The sequence below is a fragment of the Erpetoichthys calabaricus genome, chromosome 4 (assembly GCF_900747795.2).
Source record: "Erpetoichthys calabaricus chromosome 4, fErpCal1.3, whole genome shotgun sequence".
NCBI lineage: Eukaryota > Metazoa > Chordata > Cladistia > Polypteriformes > Polypteridae > Erpetoichthys > Erpetoichthys calabaricus.
Genome location: NC_041397.2, coordinates 34,387,174 through 34,413,390, shown reverse-complemented (window position 1 = coordinate 34,413,390; position 26,217 = coordinate 34,387,174). Strand labels below are relative to the sequence as shown.

Genomic DNA, 26,217 nt, shown 5'->3' with positions numbered 1-26,217 from the left:
TTCCCTGTTAGTAAAATTCATTCTTTTCAAAAACCATAAGAAAAGCTATAATTATACCCATCGCTCCAGAGACTGTCAACTTACTCATATATTTTAGTAATTAATTAAAAACTAACAACGTTCAAAACAAAACAGACCTGAATTAAACAGAAGAAATAGGCGGAGAGATATTGCCATTTTAAACCAACTCACCATTAACCCACCACTCATGCCCTTAGGTTACAGAAGGAAATAGCAAAGTGAGAACTGAAAGTCGATGGGTGAATTATTAACTTACCTGTCAATGCAATTTATGAACCCACATTTTAAACAATTAGGTTGATGAGAGATGAAAAATCTCTTTAAAGAAACCCCCTCCATGGGTTATCAGTTCAAATGTATCCACTGCACACCCTTCAGTCACTCAGACTCACCCAATTTACAGTTTGTAATCAGCCTATCATGCACATTCTTTAGATGAGGATGTAAGACCAGCGCATCTTATAAAAACCCATATAGACACGGGGAAAACACGCAAATACCACACCCAGTCTCCTGTTGGCTTAAGTAGAGGTAAATAAAACATACCTGCAATGAGCACTAAGCTTAAAATGGAAATACTCAGAAGAAAGTAAACACAATGAAGAATGAATTAAATGATAACCAGATCCACTAAATGGAGGCAGTAAAAAATGGACTCATTTTTCAAAAATTGTTTTATTATGAAGATACAGAAATTAATGAAAATATTATATACTGATTAGTAAAATTATATGAAAAAAGAGAATAGCTGTAAATTGTAACTACTGATAACGTGGTGAAGTGAGTTACGGGTTCATGTTAATGTGTGAGTTTTAAAAATAAATCAGTGTACTCAGGCTTTGTGGGTGTAGGTGCGTGTGGATGTGAAGCTGAATGCCCCCAGAATCGCTAAGGAGGAAATTGGCTGTTTGTGTTTGCACGTGAGGGCATGATGAGCCAGGCCAGATTCCTCCTTGACATTCTATGAGCCTTTAGGCAGAGCTCACCTGAACCCACAAGAGTTTAAAGGAGTATGTGGGGAATAGAGCAGAAATAAAGAGTGGAATTGAGGAAGTAAAACTGAACAGAAGAAAAAGCAGAAGAAAAACAAGATGAAGAAGAGGTGAGGGGAACTGGTTGAGAGCCACTGCAGTTTGAGGGTAGTAAAGTCATCAAGAAAGCCCCATGGAGGAGCCTGGTGAGAGGCACTCCTGAAGTGGACCAGATCCTCTTCTGGCTTCTAGGGATCCTCTGGGCACTGAAGAAGGTGAATGGATGATGGAGTCAGGCTTAGCATGCTGTGGCAGATGCCAACAGAAAAGTGGCCAAGGCTTGAGTTTTTTGGGGCCCTCAGCTGATGATGCCTGGGAGTTGGGTGAGTGGAGAGAAAGGACAAGAAGAGCAGCCCTGAGTAAAGCAATTTTTAAAGACCAATTCTAACCTTGATTTTTACCTTTCATCCTAATGGATTATTTATTGAATTATTTATTGACGTTAGCTTCCTCACTAGCATTATTTTTATTACAAACTATTTTTTTATTGAAAACGGTGCTGCACTTTAATTTAGACACTGTTAAATTGGAAAATAAAAAGCACAAAGCACTTTTGCACCACACTTGTGGCTCCACATCCTCCATCGCCTTAGTCCATCTTGGTCTTTGACTATCAGTGTTCTGGATTCAAGGAGGAGAATGCCAACTACGGGCAACCCAGGTATCAGAGATGACACTAAACAAATATGATTCACAATTGAATCACTAATGAAACAGATTTCACTAAGATGCTTTATTAATTTCTCATACATTTTATTTGAGGTCATAATTACCTTGAATATTTTCATCATTACTGCAGACCTGGCAGGATGTTATTAAAACAGAAACAGCAGCATTGTTACAAGTCAACTTTATAAAAGGTTCCAAGAACACAGTTCCTAAACAAAAGCCTAATGGCCATAGGCATTCACTTAAAGAGAGATTTACAAATTTTAAATTTGTTTATGTTTCAAGGTCGAAGTCAGATACATTTTACCCACAAGGCCTATTATATTGTCAACCAGGTGTCCTTGCTGTATTGGAAAAGTCATTTAGATCCCCCTGTCATTAACACCTCTTTGCAGTTCTTTTGTGTAACATTATCATTTTTTTTTGCATCTAAACGCATGCTAGATGATTTTCTGCAAAGTGGCTGTTCCTCTGTTTGTAGTGTTTTCTTAGTAAGTATATTTCTTGACATAATACACAGTATAAGAATGGGGACTTCATTCCAGATAAATAAACAATTACATTAGAGTGATGCTTAAATCAGCTACTATTTCTTTTTTATATAGCCAAGTCTAGCATGTTTACATATTAGGACATTACAAACAATCATCTAGTCTTCACAGGATAATAAAGTTAAATAAATATAACCTCAAGTGAGCATCATATCAGCACATCCTGAATTAGATTCTTGGACCTGCTCATTCTATTTTGTTGCTTGACGTTCTTTCTGTATCTGGTACTCTAATTATTGCTGGGTTGACTCGCAGTTTCAAACTGACATTGTGTGCCTGATTGGGCCCTATGATGGATTGGCATCCTATTTAGGTTTATTTCCGCAGTGTGCCTTTGAATCATCACAACCTTTAATTGTATGTTCGACAAAGTTATGTGAACCCTAGGCTTTCAAACATCCATCTATCCATTATCCAACCCGCTATATCCTAACTACAGGGTCACGGGGGTCTGCTGGAGCCAATCCCAGGCAACACAGGGCGCAAGGCAGGAAACAAACCCTGGGCAGGGTGCCAGCCCACCGCAGAGCACACACGCACACACACACACACACACACACACACACACACACACACACACTAGGGACAATTTAGAATCGCCAATGCACCTAACCTGCATGTCTTTGGACTGTGGGAGGAAACCGGAGCGCCCGGAGGAAACCCACGCAGACACGGGGAGAACATGCAAACTCCACGCAGGGAGGACCCGGGAAGCGAACTCCGGTCTCCTAACTGCGAGGCAGCAGCGCTACCACTACGCCACCGTGCCGCCCTGCTTTCAAACATTACATAACATATTTTATCTATTCATTGCTTATTAAACAAAAATAAAACATAATGCTGAAGCTCTGTGTGAAAATCAAGTGCATCTACCTGTATATCAGCTAAGAAGGTAATTAGAGCTAAGGTGCTGATCAGGAAATGTGCAAAACAATGAATTTTGATCTGGAGCATTCGTGTTTGTTGTGACACCACACTATGGACAAAAGACATCTAGAATGATCTCAAAGAAGCAACTGTTGCTGTTCATCAGTCTAATAAGGTTACAAAGTCATTTGAGTGTGAGAAAGATTATTGAAGAATGAGATCATTCAAGGTGGTTACTAGTGATGAGCGAACCCCATAAGTGAAAAAATTACGGAAATGTTTGGGAACTTCGCCAAACTCCACGAAAGAATGAATTGAATTAGTTTTGAAACAATTATAATGGTGAAATGGTCTTTTTAAGTGTTCATGATTGATAGAGAAGTGTCTGACAGTTATACTGGACTGATTTTTGTGCCCAAAAATGTGGTCTGAGCTTTGGGGCATGAGTACTAACCACTGCACCCACTATGCCTCAAATAACATGAAACAAATGTCTACAAACTAGCGATGAGTAAATAAAGTATATTATCATTGCACTCACAGAGTTTCAATCTTCAACTTGTAAATAGAAAAAAAAAATCTTTTGCCTTTATTATTATTTAAAGATGATGATTCCTGACACGAGAATGACAAGGGTGAGGGGTCCTTTAAGGCTTGTTTTGAGATAATAGCTAGGCACACGGCTAGTTATATATTCAAATTAGCCATGCAGTGCTGCACTGCCAGAACACAGAGATCAGTGTTATGTATCCAGTGTCAGTACTCATAATTTTCTCATTATGGTCAACTAATGCAGTGTTTCTCAATATTTATGGTCCTGGAACTCAGTTTTGTCTTTTTAAATTCATTGATGACCTATTAGCAGCTAATGCAAGCCTCCCACTTAGGAGCGGTCTCTGTTTGTTAAATGAGCTCACTTACAAACAGGAAAAACATATCGCACATCACATCACTTGATGAACTATCACAACCTAGTGGTTTGGAAACAATGAGCTAATTTGCCCATCAAATTCAAATATTCCAAGTTTTTTTTTCTTTTAACACATGCAGGTTAGAAATTCATCTGGAGTACTGATTGGGTCATGACAGCAATGATTTTACAATTGCCTTACATGAAAGTTCTGTGCATGGCTGCTACTGCTCTGTGAAGTCACACTGGCCTACCAAAGCATCACAAAGCACTGGGAAAGAAATGTTCATCCTAGCAGGCCCAAGGCGAATTCCCATTAAAATATTTGGCTAACAAGAACAGTGACCACAGCATATTTGTTGCATAAAATGCTTTGGCAAATTTCGTCAACCAACATTAGTGATTACCAATCTTCCGAGAAGTGGAAGACACAAGCAAATTTACCCATGATGAAGATGATCAGTGTTTCCCAGCCTTTATGGTTCTTCCCTCTAGGTGAAACGACTGGCATTGGAAAAATGAGAGAGGGGTTCCTCTTTGTTAAATGGGCTCACTTAGAAACAGGGAAATATATTACACATCACTGCCGATCACTTAGGTGATCCACAACAAAAACAAGTCAGAAACCAGAAAACACACCTAGTGCTCGGGCCCATTTGAAATAATTAACTAACTACCAATAATTAGAATTGATGCACAGGGTTTCCACTGAGGGATAATGCATTCTAAAGTCATCAAGTCTGTGGCGTCAATGATCAGGGTCATTTGATGCATCCTATCTGTGTCTCAAGAACAACAAAAAAACAAACTGTCAGAAATTGACGAACCACAAAAACTCAATCCTGGAGCTTAAAAACCATGAAATAGATTAAAACACATGTACAAAAGTGCTAAATGCTACAGTTTTTGTCATGTTGGCTTTTTTATGTTGAACAAATAATCTGTATTCTGCTGTCTTATGTGCTGTATGATTGCCTAATTGTATGACTTGGTGTGATTTAGATGATTGTTAGTTTGTCCAAATAATTTAAAGGAGAGGACATACTGTATACTTTTTTCACTTGATTATACATATAATTTGTACAAGGCTCAATTTACGTTTCATGACTACAATCTAGGTGTAAATGTTGTGGTTGTCTTTTTATGTACTGTATATTATGCTTGAGCTGAAGTTGCTCAATATCTCATTTTATTATGTGCTCCAGAAAACAGCACTACCAAACTACTTTGTAGTCCAAACTCATTGCAGGAAAATAAAATGACAGGTCAAACCATTAAAGGGACTGCGATCCCATCAACCTCCATCAGTACCTCCTCATCCACCATCATCTGGAGTCTTCATGCAAGCAAAATCTACCACTCCATTAGGCTAAGGATACATGCATGTTTAAATTATTCTGAATCTGATGAGCAAAGCAAGCATTGCATTCAATTTGAAGCAATGTGGGAACCTTCAGTGAAAACATATAAACAACAAACAGTAAAATACTGAAGCCTTTCCTTGGTAGGTACAAATGACATTTTAAAATCAAACATTATTTTGCCATTCATTTGGGCCCCATGCTCAAAGAAAGGCCAACTTTCACTACTTTGTAAAGATTACCTGTGCAATCTAATTTCGGCATATGGATTTTTCGAGGTCTGTCTCGCTTCAGCTTCTCCACTGCCCACCTCATATCTCTACATCCAATTTCAGGTCTCTTTATCCTGTGTAACTTATTTTCCAGAAGCTTTTCACTAGGTTTTTGACACGCTCAGTCCTCTGTCTGTTATTTGAGAGAAGTATAAATTTATGGCTAACCTTCTTTATATCTCTGTGTAAGATTTAGGACCCATGCAGTAGTAGTAGATGTTTTCTGATATTATGAATCACTATTCTGTCTTTATGAAACAGACACAGGGGAGAGTAAATTGAATAAGGAAACCCAGATAAATACAATGAAAAACTTATGAAGCACCTCATAAAAGCCACTTCAGTCCATAACTAGGCTTCAACTCTGGACGCATAACAGAATGAATGAATTTTAATTAAGATTTCCAAGCTGACGTAGCTGGCCGAGGATTGCTATTATACTTGTACACTTTCGAAATATGATTTTTCACTTTCTTCTTCATTTCCATAAGTAGTAGTGGCCACATTTAAATTTCTTGGCATTAATATCTCTGAGGATCTCACTTGGACTTACCACGTCACAGACCTGGTGAGGAAAGCCCAGCCGCCTTTGAAAGCTAAGGACGTTTGGCATGCCTAGCACTATCCTCAGCAACTGCTACAGATGCACAATACAGACTATCTTCACCTACTCCATCACAGTCCAGTTTGGGAACAGAACAGAACAGGACCACATGGCTCTACAGTGGGTGGTAAAATGGGTGCAAAATATCATTGGCACAGCAGTCAATGCACTAGAGGACATCTATAACACCAGAGTTTTCAGGAGGGCCCATAACATTATGAAGGACACAACCCACCCACAAAATGAGCTGTTCATACAGCTACCATTGGAGAGGCACTATAAGAGGATAGCAGTTAGAACATCAAGGCTAAAAGACAGTTTCCTCCCTTATGCCATCAGGCTTGTAAATAAAACCCGTCCTCTCAGCACTGCAGGCTAGCATGTGGCTGGAGGATGGAAGGCCATCTTGAGACCTGTAGAGTTTACATTGAATCATTTATTTATTTGCACAGGCCCTCTTACTTCCGTTTCTTTTTGCATTTCTTTTTCACTGGATTGTTTTTAGTTTATTGTTGTGTATTCTTGTCTGTTGTTGCTTATTCTTTTCTATTGCGGGAGAACTCGCAGAATAAGATTTTCATTGTACTAAGTACATATGACAATAAAGGTGATGTTGAAGATGAATGTCGTGGTACAAGGCTTCTTCTGAAAGAACAATATTTTGTGTAAAACTATTACTAATTTGGGATAGTTTAGCTATTAACTAAACAAACAAGCTTGATGGACTGAATGGTCTCTTCTTCATGTGTGAAATTTCTTATGTTCCAGTACTATATTTAGTCACAAAGCCAGGCTGCATTTCCCTCACTTGGTATCCCATTCACAAAGACGTCTAAATGGCATTTTTAATTCTGCAACTGTCCGACCACTGCAGGTTGAAGTCATAAATCCATTAAAGGGTTTTTGCCTCCAGCTGGTAATCTGACTTTAAGTGAATATGAATGACTACATGGAAAAACATGTTGCTAGTATTGTTATTCAAAAGTTAATTTTTTAAATGTGATGAGCAATGTCAAGAGGATGACATGAAGAAGATGTATGTTCATTTGTTATAAAGGTCAATATAACAATTCATCGTATATGATCCTAAATGGATAAGACAATGATTTATCCAAGAAAGCAGGCAAAGATCCAAAAGTGGGACAAAAAAGTAAAAGGAGAAGTCAAATGCAAGCAGTAGGTATGGTGATAAATGTGCTCAGGACTGAGGTTTGACTGATGAACAAAGCAATCAAACTTGACTTCTCTAAATTTATTCTCAGACATTATTTTTTTACTGACTGTGAAATAGCTTGTTTCTGCTTGACATAATTATGTACTGTTTTCCCTTTTTGTGCTTCTTTAAATACTGGCTATACAGAAAAAGTATAATTTAAAGTAGGTTAGAAGTGCACTTATAGTATACTTACTCACGTCACCAATAATCAAGAAAGTGCATTTCACATGAGACAAAAAATGAACTTTACATGAACTTACTTAAATAAGCAGAAGACCTTCTGGGAAAATGCTGCATGGATAAAATGAAACAAAATGATAACTATTTGGAAACTCCAACCATTATTTTGTTTACAGACATAGAAATTAAGCATTCAAACAAAAGAGCTCTCTCCCTACAGTCAAACAGAGATTCCATTATGTAGTGCCGCTGGTGGTAGATGGCTTGAAGATGAGTATAGCATCCTGAAATCTGAAGATAATGATGGCACTTTGGAGCAAGAATCCCCACTTATGTGCTGAAAATTGATTTACATCAATGGTATTGGGTTTTCTACCAGAAGTATTGACCTTAAGAAAAAATCCAAAAACATCCAAACATGGCTTAAGAGGAAGCATTGGAGCAATGAAACTTGTGAAAGCTTGGGGGCATCAATGAACCCCAAACGCGAGCACACAAGACAGTCCCATGTTCAAACAAAGGAGGTTTTATTACACAAATACCTTGTTTGCAAAAGCACAAAACACAAGTCGTCTCTTCTTCTCTCTCTCTCTCTTTCATGACTGCACTGGTCTCCTCCAGTTGAGTGTTGCCTTCCTTCCTTCCAGTTCTGACTCGCCTGGACAAGGCAGTGCAGTCACTTTTACTGAGGACCCAGGAGTTCTTGCAGTGCCAGGGTTTCGCCCTTTGGAAGCACTTTCAGTTTGTACTGATTTCCCAAATAATAGTGAGGTTAATCCCCCAGAGCATCCTCTTGCTGCATCCCCGGATCCCAGCAGGGCTGCATTACTGGTTTATAATTCCAGGCATTCCCTGATGGTGTCTGAATGGGCACTGGTATCCAGGGTTGCTGCTATCTAACATCCTGAGGGTGTAAATGACCCCCAGATGCAGTCCTTTCTTGTCCTTCCCTTTGATCCCGGCCAGGAAACTTACTACAAGTATAACCGGTAGGGAGACATATCCATCCACCTGGACCTTCCCGTCCAGGTAAGAGAACTTATCTCCTGGTCGGAATGCCTGTCCACCCACCTGGGACTTCCCGTCCAGGTAAGGATTCTTCCTCTCTCTTAGCCAGGATGCTCATCTGTCCCATATGGTAGTTACAATCCGATCTGAAACTTATGACGTGATCCCAAATAGCATACGGAATTCCCGTGATATCTGAAAGTAAAGCATTCCTATGAAACCTTTTGTGAGCCAAAATGGTGTAAAGCAAAGAGCCAGTTACTAGTAATTTAAATGGGAAAATGTTTTGAGCATTCCCAGACCCAAAAAATAACCTACCAAATCATACCAAATAACAGATGAAGCCTAATGTATCACTAACATATAGTAAAGCCAGTAATGATATGAGAAATACAGTCATCCCTCACCTATCGCGGGAGTTATGTACCAGAGCCACCCGCGATAGGTGAAAACCACGAAGTAGCAACCTTATATTTATTTTATTATTTATATATATTTTAAGGCTTTATAAACCTTTCCCACACTCTTATAAACACTTCCTGTGCTCTTAAACACTTTCTACACTCTTAAGCCTACATAATTTTAACAACATATAAAATTGTATGTGGGTACTCACCAGTACCCATCCATCAGCCAATAGTGTATATATACAGTGCATCCGGAAAGTATTCACAGCGCATCACTTTTTCCACATTGTGTTATGTTACAGCCTTATTCCAAAATGGATTAAATTCATTTTTTTCCTCAGAATTCTACACACAACACCCCATAATGACAACATGAAAAAAGTTTACTTGAGATTTTTGCAAATTTATTAAAAATAAAAAAACTGAGAAAGCACATGTACATAAGTATTCACAGCCTTTGCCATGAAGCTCAAAATTGAGCTCAGGTGCATCCTGTTTCCCCTGATCATCCTTGAGATGTTTCTGCAGCTTAATTGGAGTCCACCTGTGGTAAATTCAGTTGATTGGACATGATTTGGAAAGGCACACACCTGTCTATATAAGGTCCCACAGTTGACAGTTCATGTCAGAGCACAAACCAAGCATGAAGTCAAAGGAATTGTCTGTAGACATCCGAGACAGGATTATCCCGAGGCACAAATCTGGGGAAGGTTACAGAAAAATTTCTGCTGCTTTGAAGGTCCCAATGAGCACAGTGGCCTCCATCATCCGTAAGTGGAAGAAGTTCAAAACCACCAGGACTCTTCCTAGAGCTGGCCAGCCATCTAAACTGAGCGATCGGGGGAGAAGGGCCTTAGTCAGGAAGGTGACCAAGAACCCGATGGCCATTCTGTCAGAGCTCCAGAGGTCCTCTGTGGAGAGAGGAAAAACTTCCAGAAGGACAACCATCTCTGCAGCAATCCACCAATCAAGCCTGTATGGTAGAGTGGCCAGACGGAAGCCACTCCTTAGTAAAAGGCACATGGCAGTCCGCCTGGAGTTTGCCAAAAGGCATCTGAAGGAGTCTCAGACCATGAGAAAGAAAATTCTCTGGTCTGATGAGACAACGATTGAACTCTTTGGTGTGAATGCCAGGCGTCACATTTGGAGGAAGCCAGGCACCACTCATCACCACGCCAATACCATCCCTACAGTGAAGCATGGTGGTGGCAGCATCATGCTGTGGGGATGTTTTCAGCGGCAGGGGCTGGGAGACTAGTCAGGATAAAGGGAAAGATGACTGCAGCAATGTACAGAGACATCCTGGATGAAAACCTGCTCCAGAGCGCTCTTGACCTCAGACTGGGGCAATGGTTCATCTTTCAGCAGGACAACGACCCTAAGCACACAGCCAAGATATCAAAGGAGTGGCTTCAGAACAACTCTGTGAATGTCCTTGAGTGGCCCAGCCAGAGCCCAGACTTGAATCCGATTGAACATCTCTGGAGAGATCTTAAAATGGCTGTGCACCGACGCTTCCCATCCAACCTGAAGGAGCTTGAGAGGTGCTGCAAAGAGGAATGGGCGAAACTGGCCAAGGATAGGTGTGCCAAGCTTGTGGCATCATATTCAAAAAGACTTGAGGCTGTAATTGCTGCCAAAGGTGCATCGACAAAGTATTGAGTAAAGGCTGTGAATACTTATGTACATGGGATTTCTCAGTTTTTTTATTTTTAATAAATTTGCAAAAACCTCAAGCAAACTTTTTTCATGTTGTCATTATGGGATGTTGTGTGTAGAATTCTGAGGAAAAAAATGAATTTAATCCATTTTGAAATAAGGCTGTAACATAACAAAATGTGGAAAAAGTGATGCGCTGTGAATACTTTCCAGATGCACTGTATATAAATATATATTTAAAAAACCCGCGATACAGTGAAGCCGCAATAGGTGAACCGCGATATAGTGAGGGATGACTGTACTCAGCCTATATTCAGTGAAAAATGTGCATTAGAAAGCTGAGAGGTGGTGGTGGTGGTGATAATGGTGTGTCATGCTGAGTCATGCACAGTTTGGGTGGTGGGAGGTACCAGGAGACAAGGAGAGGAAGAGGTTCATCCATTAACATCTCATCATTATCTGAATCCATCATAACAGGCAGGTCACTTACATCTACAACTTCTTCTATGCCTGACTGACTCGATGTCAAAAGTGGAGGTTTGTTGTCTGCTGTGGCTGATGTGACGGATGTGGAAGGCTTGAAATATGACAGTATGCTTGACTGTTTAGCCTTCAATTGTCTATCATACAGCTTTTTGTAATCACTCAAAACATAGCCCTGCCCTGAACATTCATGCCCTTTCAAAATTAAAGAAATGCTTTTCCACATTCATTGCTGTACTGTCAACCATAACGAAAATCTCACACAAGCACTTCATATTCAGTTTATGGACGATGGCATTTTAGGGTGTCTTACTATTGCATTTAATTTCAATTAGTAGCCTTTCCTCATGCAACTGTATCAACTCTTCATCTGTCAGTTCTTAGCCATGGAATGCCAAAACCTCTTCAACATCATCTTTGTCAGCTTTCACAAAATAGATCGAGATGCCGTAAAGCACAGATGTTCACAAGCTCACCTCAACACTCTGGCGGATTGATGCTAAGTGTACCGCCGGAGAAGGAGCTTGGTGCGTAATGAGAGTGGTGCCAAGCTGTTCTCTGGCCGATCAGGGTGTGCACTGCCTTTATAGCAAAAAATCCTCTTTGGTTAGCAAAAACAGGTACTTATTGAAGGTTCTTCATAAAAGTGTAAATCAAACTTTTGAAAAGCAGGGGATACATGTATTCCACTTTATAAATCCCAAGGCAATGTCAGATTAACACACGTTTTTTTCTCAGTCTTGGTTTTTCCTAAGTATACTCCAAAATATTTTCTCTAAAGTCCAAAACAGACAGAAAACTTTAAAATAACAAACATTTCAATTCAGGAGAAGTTAACAATTTTTGTGAGATTAAAGAAGTATCATTTTTCAAAAATTCAGGCAGCTCACTTTCTGGTAACAAGTACATTTTTCCATAATGTGGATATTTGTATTAGTTTATTAAAAAGGATAGTGTTTTCAGGATATTTTAAAAACATTGCTATGAATAAATCTGTGATGGGCTGGCGCTCTCTCCAATACTTCCTACTGCTTTGGACTCAGTTCTGCTGGAATGGATTCCAGCTCCCCTTAACTCTAAATTTAATTTAGCATGTTTGGGAATGTTATGGTGTTAAAAAGACATCATTCAGTGCACTTCACTTCATTTTCTGCCTGCTTTCTGCAGTGAGGATCGCAGTGTTAACACACTGACCTGAAACATTGCCTGACTCTTCCTGGGAAATTCCTTGGCGCTGCCAGGCCAACCATGATACATAATTATTGTGTTTTTCCACTTTCAACAGCCGCACATACTGTAAAAAATGTCAGTTTTCTTTTTTTTCTCATTTTGTTCAGAAACAAAGCTATGAACAATATCAATATGCCAACACATGATATACTGTACATAGATCAATATACAATAATAATAAATATAAATGTTATTTATATCGTGCCTTTCCTATTCTCTAGATGCTTCACAGAGATTCATAATGAAACAGCAGGTATATGTAACATTGGATACAGATGTTTCCTGAACAGAACATTAAAACAGATAGATAAAGGATATGCAAAGGCATTAAATACAACAAAAGATGATAAACTAGAATAAAATTCTAGATTCAGTACTAAAATTTGTGAAACTCATATTTATCAGTAAAGATTAACTTTCACACCAGAAGTACTGATCTTCTGCAGTTCCCTTTGTAAACCCGTCTTATGTTTATATCACTTAGGTGAGATGCACCTTTTTTACGTAATTAGTTTGAACACCATTTACTTGCAGGTTCATTAAGTCAGCTCTTTACAATTATTATATGCAGATAATGATATACTTAATATTTTTCCTGAAAGCAAAATGGGTTCAGGATTTGGTGTTACCTCCACAGATTCATATAACTTAAATAAAGCATGAACTTCTAAAAAAATTTTTAAAACAACTGAATAACAGAGTATATCATGTTTGTTGGGCATTCAGCCATTTTGCTTTCCTAAAGTAAATTAAATGTTTGTGATCAATATAAATCGTAAATAGAAAAGTAGTGTCCTCTACCCAGTGATGCCATTCTTCCAGTGCTTACTTAATTGACAAATGTTCTAGGTTACCCCATCATAATTCTGTAATAGCATTGACCCCTAGACTTGATGCAGTAAATAAAACGGTAAATTAGGCTTTGGCTGCTTTAATACTGGCGAGTTAGTAAATTAGGGTTCAAGTATTTCAAAAGCTGATTGGACTTCCAACATCCAAATAAGGCACTTATGAATCTTCCTGGTTAAGGAAGTGATCAGGGCAATGACTGAAACAAAATTTTGAATGAATCAACAGTAGTAATTTAAAAATTCCCACAAACCTTTGTACTTGTTTTACACTCTCTAGCTGTTCCCAGTTTAAGGTAGCTGTTATCTTAGACTGGTCCATTGCTAATTCCTTACAGGTGATTTCTTATCCTAAAATAATACCTTATTGTAATGAAATTCACACTTCTGGAGTTTAACAAAAAGGTGATTACTTTGAAATTGTTACAAAGCTTCTTTAACATGTTTTACAGGTGTGTCATAATTCTTCAAAAGCTTAAATTTATCATCAATATATACCAGAACAGAGATGCCCAAACTATCATGAAGAATATCATTTGCAAAGGACTGGTACAGTGCTGGAGCATTGACTAATCCACAGGGTATGACTCTATATTCATAATGGCCACTTGAGGTATTAAATGCTATACTCCATGCGTGCCCCTCTATAATTTGGATTAAATGTAGATTAAATTATAAGAACTACACAATTTGGATTTGATTCTTTGACCGGATTCAGTAAATCTGAATAAGAGGAATAGGAAAGTAATTTTTGACTGATATTTTATTTAACCCATGATAATCAACACAGGGCCTTGCATGTCCATCCTTTTTTCAACAAAGAAAAAGTCCGGCCGCATAGGACAATTACAAGATGCTGTAGAATCATTTAAAATGCATTGCATATGAGGAAAATTAAACATGACAGGATTTTACTAATTCTTTGTAAACGATGTGGACACATTGTCACCCCAGCGTGACTAAACACCTGCTCAATGAGGTCACTGGGTGCAGATGTAGCCGACATTTTCATTTCTAGTTTGAACAGTGAAGGGTCTGTGTGGTTATAGCCCCAAAGATTAGACTGTGCTGAACATCACTGATATCCAAGTAACAATGCAGCTCTCTGGTTTATTTTTTTATTTTTTCCTTTAGTTATGATAGGATGCAAACAGCCATGCTTCACTACTACCCTCGCTTGGTTCCTGTTCTTCAGTTACAGTAGTAGCCGACTCCATTTGGATCTGAGGCCTACTCAGCCTGCATTGCCTGTTCCACACTGATCTCCATTAAACAAAAGTATATAGAAATATCGTAGTTAAGTAGTTATTAAAAATAAAAGATGTTACAAGTAAATAAGGCACCTAACATCTGTCTAGGAACCTGGGACAATGTAATGCCATGCCAACCGTAGGTTTTACTGTATACTATTGGCAGTGTTTATCTTGTGTAATGTTTGTTTTAAATAGGGAATATTTTCTTATCTCTCATCAAACAAATTGTTTGCCATGTTACAATGAAACAGCATGAGGATTGTGAGCATGAGTTGTCCATAATAATAATAATAATAATAATTCATTACATTTATATAGCACTTTTCTCAGTACTCAAAGCGCCATCACTTACTTTACACTAAGCATCTTAATGCCTTAGCCAACTAAATATGATATAAGTCATGTTGTTCACTACCCTTTGCTGGATAACACGGGTAGAATACTGTAACGTCTTGGCCCAGTTAAAAACATTCAAGCAGCTTCTAGCTGCAGAAGAGGCTGTGACTTTGGCCAATTAGTAGTCTTAGCAAATCGATTTGGGACATCACTTACTCTATGAAGGGCGACACAGTGGTGCAGTGGTAGCGCTGCTGCCACGCAGTCCCGGGACCTCCCTGTGTGGAGTTTGCATGTTTTGCCTGTGTCTGCGTGGGTTTCCTCCGGGTGCTCCGATTTCCTGCTACAGTTTAAAGACATACAGGTTAGGTGGATTGATAATACTAAATTGACCCCAATGTGTGGTTGGGGTGTGCGTGCATGTGTGTATGTTTGCCCTGTGATAGACTGATGCCCTGTCTAGGGTTTGTTCCTGACTGACGTACTCTGTGATTAATCACTTACGACACTCTGCTCTGCAGCATCCTTTTGTGTGGCTTGGCAACAAGGCAGATCCTCAAGGAGATTAGAAGACAAGTACTGTAGACCAGGGGTGTCAAACTCATTTTGGTTCAGGGGCCACATACAGCCTAATTAGATGTCAAGTGGGCCGGAGCAGTATTCATAACATAATTACCTATAAATAATAGTAAGTCCATGTTTTTTCCCTTTGTTTTCGTGCAAAGAAGTACAAGTACATTAGAAAATCTTCATATTTAATGAAATGTTTTACAAAACATATCAACATATCAAAACATATAAACAACCTCAGATTTCTTAAAACAAGTGTTTGCACAAATACAAACAAAACTTTAAGTCAGAGGTATTTGGAACTGAAAAATATAGTACTGCACCTTAAAATTTATGGCATTACATGAACAATAGGATTCCACCAAACCAAACTCTTTTGTAGTGAAGCTGTTAACTTACATTAAATTTAACATTTTTTAACTATTTCTACAGCAAGAATTCATTTTCACAGAACTGAATTCTTTAAGTGCAATCGGTGTCTGAAGCAATATTGTAAAGGAGTTAGTCACATCTAGACTACTTTGTTTTTGCTCCTGAAACTTGGCATCTTTTGGTCTGCACAAGTGCATCAATATCAGGTGTCATGTCCTGACTAGTAGCCAATCTCAGAATGTCATCTAAGTGCTTGTTTGTGAGCCTTGAGCGCAATTTTGTTTTATTGATGTTCATTACTGAGAAAACTTGTTCACAAAGGTAGGTTGTCCCAAAAATGCACAAAATTTTTGCAGCCAGGGCTGTTAATTTGGGGTACCCTGGCAAGAGATATTGATAAAATGTGTCCAAGCCCACTGAGGCAAACTTGCCCTTCAAATCTGCATCACATTGCAAATCAATTATCTCTAGTTGGATGTCGACAGGGACATCAGAAGCTTTGACTGTGAAGGGTGAGCGAAAAACTGCAAATTCTTTCTCGAGTTCACCAAAGATCTGAAACCGTTTCTCAAACTCACACAGCAATCCTGCAATCTTGTCTTTATACCGTTTCATGTCAGCATTAATGCCTGCTGCACATACCTCTCTTAGGCAAGGGAAATGTGCAGGGTCACCACTTGACAGCTGTGTCTCCCACAAAGTCAGCTTCAACTTGAATGCACATATGCTGTCATAAAACTGTGTGACAACTTTTTTGCGGCCTTGCAACATTTTGTTCAGAATATTCAAGTGCTCTGTAATATCCACCAGAAATGCAAGGTCCTGCAGCCATTCCTGACATTGCAATTCCATCACTGGATTTCCTTTTTTCTCCATGAACTGTCCGATTTCCTCGCGTAGATCAAAGAAACGCCTCAGCACAGCACCTCTGCTTAACCACCTTACTTCAGTGTAGTATGGCAGGGTATTAGTAACGTGATTGTCACTGAGAAGGCAGTCAAACTGACGATGATTCAGGCCTCTGGCTCGGATGAAATTAACAGTTCGGACAACCACCTCCATGACGTGATCCATTTTTAACGACTTGCAACACAATGCCTCCTGGTGCAAAATACAGTGAAACGTCCAGAAACCATCTCCTCCATTAGCGGCTTGTACTTTCTCTCTGAATTTTGTCACAACACCTGCTTTTCTTCCGATCATTGATGGCGCGCCATCTGTAGCCAGGCTGACGGCGCGGGACCAGTCCACCCCGACTCTGTCCAGCGCGCCAACCACAGAGCCGAAAATGTCCTCAGCTGTTGTGGTGTCACTCATAGGCACCAACTCAAGGAACTCCTCAGTGACGGTCAATGTGTCATCAACTCCACGAATAAATATGGCCAGTTGAGCAACGTCTGTAATGTCAGTGCTCTCATCAATTGCAACAGAAAATGCAAGAAATGACTTGACCTTGTGTTTCAACTGCCTGTCTAAATCATCTAATAGTTCCGATATCCTCTCTGCCATAGTGTTTCTCGTCAGACTAATGTTGGCAAATGCTTGTCGCTTCTCAGGACACACGAGTTCTGCAGCCTTCATCATGCATCTTTTAACGAACTCACCGTCGGAATACGGCTTTGATGCTAATGCTATTTCGTTAGCAATTACGTAGGTGGCTTTTACTGCTGCTTCACTGACCTCTCGGCTCCGAGTGAAAATTGACTGCTGTTTTCTCAGACCCACCAGCAATTCATTTATCTTCTCTCTCCTCAGTCGTCCTTGCAAGATGTCGTATTTTCCACCATGATGAGTCTCTTAGTGGCGCCGAATATTATATTCCTTGAGCACCGACACTTGTTGATTACACACCAAGCACACAGGTTTCCCATTTATCTCTGTGAATAAATAGGAAGTGGTCCATTTCTCTTGGAAAACCCTACACTCGGTATCCACTTTTCTCCTTTTTGACAAAGACATTTTGGCTAATGAGGGTGTCAAGGTGAGTAGAAAATAAGGTAACCTACAGAGTGACAGAGTTGTTGCTTCTTTTACTCTAATTAAAACAGTGCACCCCTCCCCTTTGACTAACACAGTGCGCCCCTCTCATCTGACTAACACCCTAGCGGATGATTTAGGAATTGCATTTTATTACGAATTTCGAGTTCGTGTCTTTTATTAATTTTTTTACTTTCAAAATTCATCCAGTGGGCCGGATTGAACCCCCTAGTGGGCCGGTTTTGGCCCGCGGGCCGTACGTTTGACACCCCTGCTGTAGACTGTGCATTGCACTTCCACCTCATGTAGGCAGTCAGTGGGAGACTCAAACTGCTGTGGAAGAGCTTCAGTCAGAGATAGAGAGGGGCAGGGTGAGTAACAGGGTCAGCAAAGTTGATACAAAGCCAAGCAGACAGACTGCGCGTTTCCTGGATGAAGTGGTACATTAGTTGAAACATTTACACTTCAGTCGCAATGATGCAGCTGAGGCCAACTGTCTGGCTAGTTTACCTGTCTTTATTAATCTTGAAATGACAAAGTTATTGTTGCTATGGTGATTTAATTTTTATCCCACAAATCTTGCAGTTGGCCATTTCATTCCTTGTAGTGTAGCCTGCAGTAAATTTAGAATGTCCATAATTCATAATCCCCGGTGCTGAGCCCTCCAACACACTGGTTAGACCTGAGTATGAAGCGTGAAGAGTATATTATGATATGATATGATACGATACGACACAATATGATATGATAGGACTTTATTTGTCCCCGGGGGAAATTGATCTTTTTCCAGAAGCTCTTTAAATAAATAAATATGCACACACACTATGGTCTGAACTCACACCAGAATGACTATGAAGCAAGAAAATTAAAAAAGATGAAAACTTCTCACTTGGTTGTTACAGAGGCATTATACAGACTTATTGCTGTAGGTATAAAGCCCCAGTAGCGTTTCTTCACACACTTCTGCTGAATAATTTGTTGTCTGAAAGTCCTCAGTGTTAGTGTGTCAGAGAGAGGAAGTGCAGCTTTATTCATAATGGCACTATATTTTAATTCTCTCCTTCTCCTTCTCTACGGCCTCCAGGAGGTCCACAGTGCGTCCTATAACCGAGCTTGCACTTTTAATTAGCTTGTTGATTCGGTGTGCCTCCCTTGAAGTGATGTTACCAGCCTGGCACATCACAGTGTAGAAAATCCTACTGGCCATCACAGATTTGTAGAAGATCCCCACATTAAAGGAGCACAGTCTCCTAAGGAAAACAGCCTGCTCTGCCCTTTCATACTGTATATAGTTCCTCTGTTCCAAGACCAGTCAATCCTGTCATTAATATTGTCCCCCAGTATTTGTAGGAGTGGACCACCTCTACATCCACTCCTTGAATAGTGACCGGACATAGATGCTCTTTGGTGCGGCGACAGTTAATAACCCGTTCGTTGGTTTTTCTGATGTTGAGTTGCAGACAATTCTTTTTGCACCAAGAAACAATCTTCTCCACCTGACTCCTATACTTTCCCTCATCTTTTTTATCAATGCACCCCATAAGTGTAGAATCACCTGGGAAATTCTGCAAGTGACATGACCTGGTGTTACATTTGTAGCCTGAGGTGTACAGAGTGAAGAGAAAAGGAGACAGGACAGTTCCTTGTGGTGTTCCAGTATTGCTCACATCTGTATCATCTGTATATTAGCAGAAGTTAAATTAAACAAATGCAATTTGAAAAATACTAATTGTGGCAATATAATGGGAGACTTTGTAAGTCATTTCTCTTGAGTCAAGTGGACATTCATCAGTAAGCAAAGTCAAGTTGAGTCTATTTTGAAATATTGTTAAGAAAAGCACAGGTCAGAAAACATGGTTTGAATTGCCCATCTCTGCATATCAGCCTCAAAAAACCAAACTAATTTAATTTAATTTATTGTTGCATAGATATTAAGTTAATTTTCAGTTGGTGATTAAATGATACTGTGATAAGTGGTCCATAGCGTTGTGCAAGTTTTAAATAAATAATCACACTCGAGAGAATGTGCAGGCTTGGAATGGGCCGGGCACCCACCCCTGGGTTTGACTGCAGTAGTTTGGCTGATCGCACACTCACATGGTAAAGCAAGCAGATGGGTCAGATGCCACATCCACACCTCAGAGTGGGCGAAGGGTCACATCTGTACCCAATCAAAGCAATATAAGGAGCCTGCACGGCAGAGAGAGAAAAAGCAGAATAGGAAAAAGGACAGACATGGAGCAAAGAAAAATGAAGAAGAGAAAGGAAAGAACAAAGGTTAAATGAAGAGGAGAAAGAATGAAAAGAAAAGAGAGACGGAAGGGAGAGTGCTCATGCTGAAGAGGCAGGTGGTCAGGTGCAAGTCTCAAGACTGCAGGAGCCTGAGACCAAGCCTGTGGAAGGCAACGTTCCTACTGACTGATTTCCAGGGAGTAGGAGCGACCCAATGTGTGATGCCTTCCTCAGACCCCGAGGGTAAGGAGGAGTGAGACGTGTCTGCCTCAGGGCGGGGCCCCATAGTTGCAGAGGGACCGACAATTGGGACCTGAGCTAGAAATAGACAATTGACTGAACCTGTCGGCAGGTGTCTCCTCTTAGTGCGAGGTCCGGACAGGATAAGTGGAGGAGATGCCAGGATTTAGAGGGAAGCACTGGGGCTTATGACTTTTTTTAAGGAAGTGTCTCTTGGATTTCAACCTCCTTTTAATAGATTCTTTATTTATTTATTGGACTGTCTTAAACTCCACACAGACTCTGTGATTTATTGGATTATTTATTGAGGACGTGGAGCACTGCACTTACACTAATGGGTTGTTTCTGGGTTTTTTTTGAGTAGGATTTTTACATAAAAGCACTTGACACTTTGTTGCACCAACCCCTTGTTGACTGTGGGCGCCCGGCTCATCTCGGTGCATGACTATCGGCGGTTTGGGTTCAAGAAACTCCCTAAACTTCATTACAAGGGTGTTTTAAATTTCTTAAGGGCCTTACATCATTGTATTCATTCTAAATGATTAACATCTCACTGCACATGCCTTGTTGAAATGCATTTTCTCTACTGACATTCTAGTGAAAGGATAGTTAACCTGAAGGTTTCCTGAAACGACTCTCTAAATTACTGGCCCTACATCCCTGAACGCATTCATATTACAGCAGTAAGAAGAGAGCGATGCAAGAATGGAAGGTGAAACTCATCAATCACTGGCAGGCTGATGAAATGCACAGAAATTACTCACAACTGAATTGTACTTGTCAGACTCAGGGCAGCATTGATACCAAAAACAAAAGAGAATTTATCATTTATAAGTTCTGCACTTTATTATCTTATTTCCAATGTTTTATGTTTATGGCTTTATCCCAGGTGTATCTTAAATAGAATTGCAAATTATAGCTCTAACATCTTCACTATCCTTTTCTTTATTAGCATTAATGTGGCAGGGGGGAATTGATGCCAAGAAAAAAAAACTAATGCATTCTCATTTCTGAAAGAGTGAGCTGCTTGTCTACTGTGCTTCAGAGGGCCTTACATAACTACTACTCCTTTTCTATAATCTCACATATTCTTTTTTTTTTATGATGAGTGTCAACGGCCAGTCTCCCCTGAAAAACAAACTCATCTGAACTCTGCTGTAGGGTAACATTTCATTTTTTTATGAAAATTGACACAAACTATATAACCTTTTTCTTATTGTGTGATATTAAATTATAACAGAGCCGAGGGGTACATCCGTTATAAACTCTACACAATGACATTGTGGCAGCCTATTGAAGAACATCAGTTAGGACCTTTTAGGCAATGGTCTTTTAGCTCACATAATTTGCTTGATTTTCTGAGGGTTGTTCATTATGAATGGAGTATAAGGGGTGGCCAACCTCTGACAGGCATGATATAATATCGTTGAGCATCCAGTTTTGTCATAAGCCACCACTTCTGCTTGGTGGTGCTTAGCAAGTACAACTGCACGACCAGCAACTTATAGCCCGAAAGTTACGATTCCAGATGGTTTTACTTATGAACTTGAACTTGTGTTTCTAATCTCTTTAGTTCCTTATGATTTTAATCATACCTATTTCACTCTTTTCTTACTCAACCTCCTAACTAATATTCCCATATTGCATTTACTTATTTGGCTGACACCTTTATCCAAGGCGACTTACAACATTTATGATATAATTGGTTACATTTCTTTTGATTTTCCAGTTGGAGTACAGGCAGGTGAAGTGACTTGCTCAGGGTCACACAGTGTCAGTAGCAGGACTTGAACTCACAACCTCTGAGACTTGAGTCCAAACCCATAACCACTGCTGTTTTGGATCAGTATGAGACATACATTTTTTTTTGCCTCTAATTTGAATAACTGTTTTATTCTTATCTACCAGTGCATACATTACTAATGCTTGTTGACAAGCATTTTTTATATTTTCAAACTAGGGGGTTTTTCCCCCTGCTCGGTTCGCTTGCCAATCCCCCCAGCCTGTGCTACGTGCCAGTCACTTTGTGTCTCTGCCGCTTGCGTATGTGAATTTCACTTTCACCAAATAACAAATCTTTTAATTCTCATGGATACGCCTCTTCATTGGGAAGAAACACTACTTTTCCCTGATGGCAATAATAATAAAATAATAATTCTTTGCATTTATATAGCACTTTTCTCACTACTCAAAGCGCTCAGCAATTGCAGGTTAAGGGCCTTGCTCAAGGGCCCAACAGAGCAGCGTCCCTATTGGCATTTACAGGACTCGAACCGGCCACCTTCCGATTGCCAGTGCAGATCCTTAGCCACAGAGCCACCACTCTGAATTAGACAAGCTACAAGTCTCCAACTTAAAGTTTAAATATATTTCATCACTTTTCGCTGTTTCCAATTTCTGTTTGTTTGCGCTAATGTGATCTTTACTATCATTTTTTTGAGACTTTAGAATTTTAGTACTTTCGTTATCCCTAACCTGCTCTGCATGTGTAGCATACCAATGTTTTTGAATTCTTTAAGACGTTCTACTTTGTCATCTACTCTTTGCCTTTTATTTCCAGTTCTGGGCGTAGTTAAATCTCTTGGCACAAAGTCTCGTTTCACGGGACATGAAAGCATCTCTCTGAAAAAGTCACGTCTTGTCCCAGGCTAAAAAGTCTCATCTCCTCCCAGGATTTTTCTATTATAATAGAGAGACATGTCTGTTTTGTTTTCCTTCTCTACTTTTTGTTCATTATAAAGGAAGAATCAAGGATAAGAATTATAGCTTAAAGTGAGCTGCTGAGGCAATCATGAATGAAACATTTCAGAACCTGCCATTCTCAAACCTGCTGAATTCGATCCAGGGTCACAGAGTGCTAGGGCCTTCCCCGTCAGCATCAGAAACAAGGCATGAGCGAACCCTGGACCATGGATCAGAAAAGGCACGGCTCATTCAGAAAGATTCCGACCCCTTCACTTTCTGCTCACTTTATCGTGCTGTAGTTTTAACTTTAAATGGGTAAAAGTTCCATTTTTGCCACTAAATCTACAATCAATAACCCACAATGACAAAGTGAAAACATGTTTTAGAAAGGTTTGCAAATGTGTTAAAAATGAAAACTGAAACTTCTCTTCGAATTACATTAAATATTGAGACCTTTTGCTGTGTTTCTCCAAATTACAGTAAGGTGCTTTAATTTTCCTTGAGATGTGTCTAGAACTGAACTGGAGTCCACCTGTGGCAAATTGAATTAATTGGACATCATTTAGGAAGGCACAACTATTGATATAAGATCCCCAAATTCATACTGCGTACCACAGCCAAAACCAAGCCATGAAGACCAAGGAACTCATTGTAGACATCCATGATCAAATTGTGGTGAGGCTTTGCTCAGGGCAAAGGGATAAAACCATTTCTAAAGCTTTGAGTGTTCCCAGGAGCACAGGGGCCTCAGTGATTGTGAAATGGAAGATGTCTGGGATCTCCAAGTCTCTTTCTAGTAATAATAATAATAATTCATTACATTTATATAGTGCTTTTCTCAGTACTCAAAGCGCTATCCACACAGGGATGAACCGGGAAGCGAAGGGCCTTGGTCTGAGAAATGACCAAGAACCCAATGGTCACTCTGATCTGCTGAGATGAGAGAACCCTGTCAGAAGGATGGCCATCTCAGAAGCACGCTATCAAAAGCAGGTGTTTATGGTAAAGTGACTGGATGAAAGATACACTTGAGTAAAAGGCATATGGCAGTTTAACAAAGTCTGAGAGCAGAAGGATAAATATTCTCTGGTCTGATGAGAGAAAAATTAGCTCTTTGGGCAGAACTCCAAGCATCATGTCTAGCAAAGACCAGACACCTGCCTAACGCCATCCCTATCAATCAACACCATCGTGCTATAAGATGATTCTCAGTGGCAGGGACAGGGGGTCTGGTCAGAACTGAGGAAAGGATGAATGCAGCCAAATGCAGAGAAGTCCTTGAAGAAAACCAGCTCCACAGTGCATTCAACCTCACACCTTTCAGGATGACAATGTCCTGAAACCAAGACAACACTGGAGTGGAGTCCTTGAGTGGCCCTGCCAAAGCCCAGACTTAAACAACATAGAACATGTGTGGCGAGACCTGAAGATGGCAGTTAACAGTTTTTTCCCATCCAGTGTAACAGAACTTGAGGGGATCTGCCAAGAAAATTGGGGCAAACTGCCCAAATTGAGGTGGGCAAAGCTTGTAGAAACTTACCCCAAAAAACTTATTGCCTCTAAATGATTTTGATTTTTAATAAATTTGCAAACCTTTCTAAAAACATGTTTCCACTTTGGGTTACTATGTGTAGATTTGATGGGCAATAATGGCAAATGTATCCAGTTAAATTTAAATCTACAACACAATAAAGTGATGCAGAAGTGAATAGATCAGAACACTTTATGAATCCTGAAGACGTACACTTACTCCACTCACTCATACAGAGCCAGTCTGGGATTATCAATTAACCCAACATTTTGAAATGTGAGGAGAAGACTTAAAAGAAAAGCCCATACAACACAGCGAGAGGGCAGCATTCAAAGCAGGATACCTGAAACCTGAGGCACCAGTGCCACCAGAGGCATTACCACGGGGGGCTGGGGTGGGCAATGCCCCCCCAGAGACAAGCCGTGCCCCACCCCTGCGAAATGCTCTGTCTGTCCAATGAAAACTCTGGAGAAGAATAACATTTGATTTTCAAAACTGAGTTGCTTTCCAATCGGCCCGTTTGAATTTGCGGCATATCCGTCAGTGTCTCCTCCACTAGACAGGCACCGTGCTGCTCACAGTTCACTTCAATGCACATTTTGCAGCACGTTTTGAACCTGTTGACCGCATTTTTCTTTTACTTCAAAGAATTCTTCTTTTATTTTCTGGTTGGTAACAGCAAAGGCTATGCATAGGTGGCTTATTAAAAAGCAGACATCTTCAACCTCTGTCCCTCCGCAAGCTGCTGACTCCATGGTTGAGCCCAGCACCACTGCTACTAACACAGAGCACAGCACACCCACGTTGGGAACTGAAACTCCAAAAGATGTAGATAAGCCTGCACAATCCTCCAGCTCTGCGCCCGTGTCGGGTACTCCAAACCTCTGCCTTCAACAAAATATACAGTCCGGTCTGCCTGACTTAAATATGGATAGCCCATCCCAGCCCATTTTAATTAATTATCCCAAGCATGCATTTGGAAAGACACGCAGATGTTTTAGTGCAAGCTGGTATCAGTCTCGACCATGGCTTGAATATTCTGTTGTCCGTGATGGCAGCTTTTGCTTTGCCTGCCATAAATTTAGTGTTTCCAATTCGGACCACAAGGACATATTCACCAAACACGGCTACACTAATTGGAAAAAAGCTCTAGAAAAGACAGTGGTGTCTTCCACAAACACACATGTAGTATCCCGCTCGTCAGAGCCATGTCTGTATCACAGCACTCATCATTGGTGTGTCTTCAGCTGCATGTGAAAGCTCTTTCTCTACTTTGAACCGCATTCTCACTCCACTCCGCCAAACAATGCTGCATTCAAGGAAGAGAAATTTAGTCATTCTGGCACATGAGAAAAACATCACAGAAAATCTAGACATGAATGAATTTATTTCAGAATTTGCCAAGAGTAACCGCAGACTGGTCCTGTAGATAACATCCAGGTTAAATACTGGAAACTGATGTCCTATAGCCTCCCATGACTACAATAAGCCACGTTTCTGTTCTTGCTCTCATATGTTGTATACATTTGACTTTATTGATATTTACCTTGTAGATGTAGTTCTATATTTGTTCACAAAAAATAATAATACAAGTTCCATTGCCTCTGTTAATTTTATTGAACAATAGGTTATGATTTATGCCACAATTTTTGCTTTTATATGTTATATAAAACTATGTTATTATTATTTGACCCCCCTACAAAA

At 39.9% G+C, this 26,217-nt stretch overlaps 1 protein-coding gene across 1 annotated transcript in view; it reads left to right on the top strand.

Annotated features, from left to right (window-relative positions):
* The window catches only part of rxfp2b (relaxin family peptide receptor 2b), a 312,780-nt gene that overhangs the window by 52,604 nt on the left and 233,959 nt on the right, over positions 1 to 26,217 (top strand). The gene's annotated exons all lie outside the window — the stretch shown is intronic.